This window comes from Oryzias latipes, chromosome 8 (assembly GCF_002234675.1).
Source record: "Oryzias latipes chromosome 8, ASM223467v1".
Classification (NCBI taxonomy): domain Eukaryota; kingdom Metazoa; phylum Chordata; class Actinopteri; order Beloniformes; family Adrianichthyidae; genus Oryzias; species Oryzias latipes.
Window position 1 is genome coordinate 7,502,090 of NC_019866.2, and position 7,908 is coordinate 7,509,997.

The following is a 7,908-nucleotide window of genomic DNA, read 5'->3' on the forward strand; positions in this document are numbered from 1 at the left end:
TTCAACAAAATTCAATGTATTTATAGAAAAACAGAAACACTCTTGTCTGATTTGCTGCTGGGTGGACCCAAGAAAACTCTTCCTTTTGGAAATACTGCAAAGTTGAGCAGCATCCAGTAATATGGTAATTCCCCTTTAGGCTTCATCTCTACCATTTAAGCTGCATTTTCTCTGTAAGCTAAAGTGAAATTTGTCTTTGTTTTTTGGCCATAACTGACTTAAAGTGACATATAATCTGTTGGGTTTTTTTTCCAGTCCATATAGCTCAAAAATATGGTCTTAAGTGAAAGTTTTTCACCTTGTATGTCCTGGTAGCAACTATTTAACATTTATAATTACCACAATCACAGAAATAAATTTACATTTTTATAAATCTTTTTTCTTGTTATAAATATGTCATCCTTATTTTATTTAAAAAAGAAAAATAAATAAACATTTACTTTAAAGTTCCAGTACATTCATGCCAAAATTTTATTCAAGTCTGATTCCAATGACAAGTGTAAACATACATCCCAAAAAAGGACCTGAAACCCAAAGCATTTTGAAATGTCCGTGTCTAAGGTTCTATACAAAAAGGAAAATAGTCATGTCCTGCCTGCCTTAAGTGTGTAGGTTTAACCCTTGTGCTATCTTAGATGACCCCACCCTTACATTCACGTGTTCTCCCTACCATGACAAAGGTGGATAAAGGTGGAAAGATTTCATGTAATCCATGGACACCAGTGAAGATCACAAATCATTGAAGAAAAAAGGTTCAGCGCACTGTCTAGTGGGTCTAGATGACCCAACTCCCAATGTTAAAATGCCTAGGATAGCACAAGGGTTGATCTGTGATTATTCTTCCAAAATTATGTCTGCTGTTTGGCCAGAGCAGCATTTTACCAAATTGACTGTTTAGACCAGAATAAGAGAGTGGGCTCTGTTTTGATTCAGCAGGATAAATACTATATAGAACAAACCACCTGCTGAGCAACATGTTCACAAGGGCCTCATCTGCCATCAACTATTAACTGTTGAATTAATATGTGTCCTTTAATCTGTGCCATTATTTATATGTAGGAGATCAGTTTAAACATTTTATACACAAAATTCCTGTATTTTGTGTATTTCCTGTTTAATTACTCTATGGGCTGTAAGGTGAGGTGAGTTCTGCCTCATGGCACATTGTGCAATACCCTTCAAACTGGTTTGAGGCTTAGGCTCACTCAGAATAATGCTTTATTTTGAAAAACTGTACATATTCTTTAAAATGTTTTCTCACTTTCCATTGATAAGATGTGTTTCACATTTGTCTATTGTTTATTTAGTGTTCAAACCTGACATAAAGCTGCTCTGAAAAGACATTAGGTGAAGCAGGCAGTAGCTCTGCCTCAATGTAGAGGGCGCCTATGAACCGTTGTTTGTTCTTGGTGGTTTGGTAAAAAAAGTTTTTTAAGCTTTGCCCTGGCTGACTGCAAAAATGGCAATGTTGGATGAGCTGGACCAACACATTTTCACTCAGACTGAGAGACTTCTAAAACTAAAATAAGATGAGGAGGACCTGTTGTACTCTGTCTGCAGCATCTGCCTTGGTGGAGCAATACTAACGCACAATGTACAGGTTGCATTCTTTATCGGCCCAATAGGAACCTGCTTTGTTTATTAGAAGAATTTAAAAGAATATTAGAAGAATCTTTCCGTTTATAGCCAAAATCAAAACACCTGTGTCGTTTTCTGAGACATAGTTACTGCAGACCGGCAGGTGTTAATTAGAAATTCACATTTGAGTTGTAGGCAGGACTAGTGTATTGTGCAAGTCTGCTCCCACTCTGTTAACATGCTTTCACACCAGCTTACAGCCCCTCACAACCCCAACCTAACCTTACTGGTACAACAAATACGGGAAACTGTGTGACAAGCTTGTGGCTCACCAAGTGTATTTTCTATATCATAAACATGCTCTTTTTCAGACTGAATTTTGTTTTTTACTGCTCTTGATTCACAAGGAGTTGAATAACAAAATACTCAAAAATTCAATTTTGCGCTTAATTTTCTTTGTAAATGTCCACCATCATAGGAAAAATGCCACAAGAATATGTTAAAAGCACAATAAAAAGGATTGTAATCGGAGTGGGTCTTTAAAGTTGAAATTCATTACATCAAATGCGGAAAAACAGACAGGTTACATGAGATTGTCGGATTGTCTTGTATTCTCTTAATAAATTTGACTAAAACATAATTAGGAAGAATCTATCTCTTTAGGGATAAACCAAACTGGGGATTTCCAATTGTATAAGAACAGCTTCACCTTTTCACGACTTTCTGTTGAATTCGCTAAACCCACTGTTCTTCTGTGCCATGTTTTTGGGAAGGTTACCCGTGTACATCTGCTCCAGACGGACCCTAAACATCCGTTTGCTTTTCTGAAGCTCCATATGGGCCTGTTGCTGCTCTGCAGCACAATAAGAAATACTAACGAGAACACGGAGCACAGCGGAGGGGATCCCAAGAGAATTCCCTTTCTCTGTGAGGTTAGAACAGAGCCTGAGGCCCTGGAAGACAAATTAATGAGTAAACAGCAAAAAAGTGAATTGTTAAACCGCAATGTGCAGGAAAATCAGCAATTAGGGCAGGCGGAGGCTGTCCAAAAGGTTTTGTTGCCTTATGGATCGAATGTGTTCATAAATGAAGTTCATTCAAGGAAATATTAGACAACGAAGACCTCTGACCTTTGAAGGTACCATGGGGCTTACTGGAAGGTCTGAACAATATTTTTTTAACCCCATTCGTGTCTGTTGCAAAAACTGAAATGTGCAGATGCTGTAATTATATGAAAAATCTATTCTTAGTTTCATAGGTAGTGAGGGGTAGAGCACACATGAACTTCAGGATGGGATTAAATGGTTTCTATTTCACCAAGTGACATGTCAGCTTTCAGTTATCTATTATTGAGTGAATCCCACAAGCAAATATGCAGTATTATTATAAGCAAGGCATTTTTAGTTTTGTGTAAACATTTATAGCGTATTCTAAATTATTGTCTCGATCTGGAGGGAGAAAAAATATATATTTTTAATACAGTTGTGCATTTTTACAGAACTAATGCATAAAAATAAGCATCTTGAATGCTTGACGTAAAGCTTATCATTATGTCAGTATAAGTGGAAGTGGTTGTGGTTGGAGTTTAACAAGAGACACTTGTTTTGGGTTTTTTTCTGGTGTTCTTTTTTAGAGTTAAGTGCACTCAAATTGCTTTTACATCCAGTCTGCAGCATAGGCAGAGGACCCAGGAGGGCAGATGCCAGGTGCATGAGAAATTCAAGGCTTCATTAAATTACAAAATCTCTGCAGTAGAAGGAACTTTAGAAACATATGTTAAAAAAATATAATAATTAAAATTAGGCAGAATTAGGAAGCGGCTAATTAGATATGGGGACAGCATGCAGGGAATAACAATGAACTAGCACTGCAGAAAAGAAAAACAGAGTTAAAGCAGTAAGGGAGTTAACAAATAAAAAAGCTATGCAGGAATCTACGGAGCCCCTAAAGGGCCATTGATAGGAAAAAAAATGGAGGAAAAAAAATTTTTTTTTGAAGTAAAAAATTTTTTTTGAAGTAAAAAAAAAAAAAAACTAACTGGTGCGCACCAGTTAGTTTCAGGTGCGCACCAGTTAGTTTCAGGTGCGCACCAGTTAGTATCAGGTGCGCACCAGTTAGTTTCAGGTGCGCACCAGTTAGTATCAGGTGCGCACCAGTTAGTTTCAGGTGCGCACCAGTTAGTTTCAGGTGCGCACCAGTTAGTATCAGGTGCGCACCAGTTAGTTTCAGGTGCGCACCAGTTAGTTTCAGGTGCGCACCAGTTAGTTTCAGGTGCGCACCAGATACTAACTGGTGCGCACCAGTTAGTATCAGAAGATATCAGAGAGTTGACCTACTTGCTCATTGTGCACCAAGTAGCTACAGTTGTCTTGAGAATGGCTAAAGTTGAGGATATGGACCTTGTAAACTTTCTGAAAACAAGAAATATTACTGACAATGTCATAATGTCACCTGAAACTAATTGGTGCGCACCTGAAACTAACTGGTGCGCACCTGATACTAACTGGTGCGCACCTGAAACTAACTGGTGCGCACCTGAAACTAACTGGTGCGCACCTGAAACTAACTGGTGCGCACCTGATACTAACTGGTGCGCACCAATAATTTATTTTTTTTCCTTTTTACTTCAAAAAAAATATTTTACTCCCAAAAAATCTTTTTTTACTTGAAAAAAAAATTTTTTTCCTCCAGTTTTTTTTTTTTTTTCATCAATGGCCCTTTAGGGGCTCCGTATTTTTTACTTGAAAAAAAATATTTTTTCCTCCAGTTTTCTTTTTTTTTTTCATCAATGGCCCTTTAGGGGCTCCGTAGATTTCAGACGAAATACATTAGCAAATGTAAAAAAACAACAATATATGTAATTTACAGACAATAATATTTTTGGTATGACAGCATACTATGAAAAAAGTGAACCGATAATGGATTTTAGTACAATCACGTTCTCCTTTATTTTTTGTCCCACTGACAAAGGCACACTTAGCTCTGCAGCATCATCTCCTTTATTAGAGAAGTTCTGCAGCTTTTAATGTAACAATCATCTCTACATGGGTGTGCATTGAGTGGGCTGAAAAAAGAAGGAATGCTCTATATCAGGAGTGTTAAAATTGTCACTTATGAGGACGCACAAATTACCTCTGTCAGAAGGTTAGAAGTAATTCCGATAAAATCAATTACTACTGACGTCACTGATGACCTTGACTGGATCTGTGTTGGGTTTTTCGTTGCTCTGGAAACTGCTCTGCAATTCTTTCTGGAGACTGCTTTGGGATGTGGTATAGTTGGATTTGGTGGACAGTTTGCAGTGGTTTATCCTCAAGATTTACAATTGGATTTCTGTGTGTGTGTGCGTTTGTGTGTATTTTGACAGGTTTTTCTTTCTAATGCAGTTTACTTGTTACCCTTGTTTTTTTTCCAAGTTTAAAAAAAAAAAACAGGAGAAAAAAATCAATGAAAACTCTTTAGCTTCTTGTAGTTCAGGAGACTTTTGAGAAGGAATTGTGCTTCAGAGAAGGCGTCTCCTGACAGCAGACAAAAACAGATCATTTCTGGCAGAAAAACAAACAAAGAACATCAATGTGAACGTACAGGGCATGGAAAAATGCTGAACTATTCACTCTGATTTAGTCCTGTATTGGTCTTTCTACTTTAAGCATCACTGCACTTATGATTATCTGACTCATATAACAGGAGCTTGACATTAAAGGATAAATCTGAACAATTTAGGAGGACAAAGAGGCCTGTCGTGAAGCACGGCAGAAAGGTTACATTATCATCACTCAGATGGACCACATTTCTGTCACACTTTCTCGTCATGGTTACCACTCAAAATCCATTTATAACCACTTCTTTTTTTCCCCAGCACTCACACAACTGAATGAGATCATATTGGGAGCGATGGGGGGTTAAATGCCTTTTCCAAGACGACGGATTAGCAGGGTCAGGAAGCAAACTGACCCTCAGACTGACAGACGTACTGGTCCTGACCTGCAGCCATCAGACGCCTGTTCTGATCTGTCTAAGGCTGCAGGAGAAACCAAATCAAGAGTCAGAAAGATAGTACTGTGCATCTTTTTATTATGGCACCTTTATGTTGACATCTGTAAGGGTGCTTCTGTGAAACATGGTAGCATTGCACAATTCAAAAATATAAATCACCTGTTTATGTTGTGAAAAACAAACATGTTATACTTTCTTTTTTATAAAGACATCTAAAATGCATATTTACAAAGAATTCAAACCTTCAAATTAAACTCTTTCTGTTTAGTCACGTAAAATACAAATAAAAAATATAAATCTTTCTAAAAATAAAAGATGAATTTAGAGATATTAAATAGATGATTCATTCAGGCATTATTCATCTTCTAAACCCTTTTTGTCCCTTTCAGGGTCACTAGGCTGCCGGAGCCTATCCCGGCCACTCGTGGCCGAAGGCTGGGGACACCTTGGGCAGGTCACCAGTCTGTGGCATAGATGATTTTAGTTTATGTTAAGTTTATGACTTAATTAGTTCCAGCATATTCCCACTTCAAATATCTGTTTTTGCTTTTTCTGTCATTGGTGAGTGCATTTGAAATGTGATTTTCTGCCTTTTTCTGCTGTAAACTTTTATTTTTTCAGTAGAGATAAAAAAGTGTAACTAAACTCTGTCTTCAGAGGAACAGTGAGAGTGCCATCTACAGGCTTCAACGCAGCACTGCAGCTGCATTTAGCTCCTCAAGACATGGAGAAATACTTTGTTTTTTCCTACCTGCAACTGGTAATGAGTTTCTCCAAATCTATGCATGTTTTGCAGAGTTTATGAGGCATTTGTTTACTGAATGCAACGGATGTGGATGAACAAAACTGACACTCGGATCAATTTGTGGTTTATTGCCTTTTTGGTCCGGGTTCCTTGAAGTCTTCTCATTAACTCAAACAGGTCCAAGGGGGGGAACCTGACAACTAGGCTGCCAACAGTTTTCATAAAAAATCATAATTCCACTGAATGACAATACATAATTTGTACATGTTTGCTTAACTAAGAAAGAAAACATAACATGACAAATTAAATAAGTGATTGATATGATTCATGAAGGAAATTCCTCTCTGTCTCTGAAATACAGCACTAAAGACAACAATAAAACAGCAATAAAGACACTCTGCTGCTTATGTGCAGATTTTATTAAAAATGAATATAAAAAATTCCCTTTTGGGGCTTTGGAAGTAGAAATCACTTCAGTTGACCCATCTATGCTGCAAAAGAGTTAACAATGGAAGAAAAAAAAGTGATATTTTTAATTTAGACAAGAAAAAGAACAATCTCTTCTTAATACATTAGTATTTTTTTAATACTAAACTTACTTTCTATGTACGAACATTTTACAAAACGGCACAGTCAATTAAAAGTCCACAAAGCGATCATTTTTTTCACATCTCTTTAAGATCTGGTTCCACCAAGACAAAAAATAAAAATAAGGCTGTTCCAGAACATAAATAAAGCAGACACCAAAGGAACATTCTTTGTTTGTTTTTGCAGTCGTAAAAATGAATAAATACTCCACTAAACAGATAAAAAATTTTTGTTGTTTTGTGCAAACGTGTCCTTTGGGTTATAAAACCACAATATTTTTAGGCTGGTCTAAAAAATGATTGTTTGGACTCAAATAGAAGTTTATTTAAACAATAATAACCATCACATTTATGCAATAACTGTTCAGTGAATGTTCCATTTAGTATTATTTTATGCATAGATGGACTTTGTGAATCTGGTCTTTTCCTATTGGACACCGTTGAACCCCAATAGTACTCTAAGACCGGACCTGGATAAGGGATCAGAAGTCTAAAGTACCACAATACAAACAAAGGGCTAAGTCATCTTCAAGTTTAGTAAAGTTTTGCAGAGCAGTCCTTTATGTTTACACATTTGAACCCGAATATAATACTTTTTAATTGAATCAATTATTAGAACTAAAACAGGCTCAAAAAGTGTTTCTGTAAACCTCAAAGCGCTGAAATGTTTTTGTGGTTCCTCTTTCAGAGGGTATGGGTGAAGCAAAGGAATAAAACTACAACTTGTCTTTAATTTATTTGTCCCAAAAATGTTTGAAAAATTCAGCGAGGATAAGTAAAAATGACGTAGCAGATGATGGAAAAAAAAAAACCCACAAAACTTAAAAAATCCAGCAAAATGTTGGGAATGTTAGTTACAGCAAGAGGCCCTTAAAGTCCCACTCTGATCCACTATTATCAAATCGCTCCCAGTGGTCTTTTAGCCAAAATCATTTTTTTTAAAGAGCATTTTTTATCCGTTCCTGATTCAAAACAATTTGAATAAAGAAATGCTCAGAATTG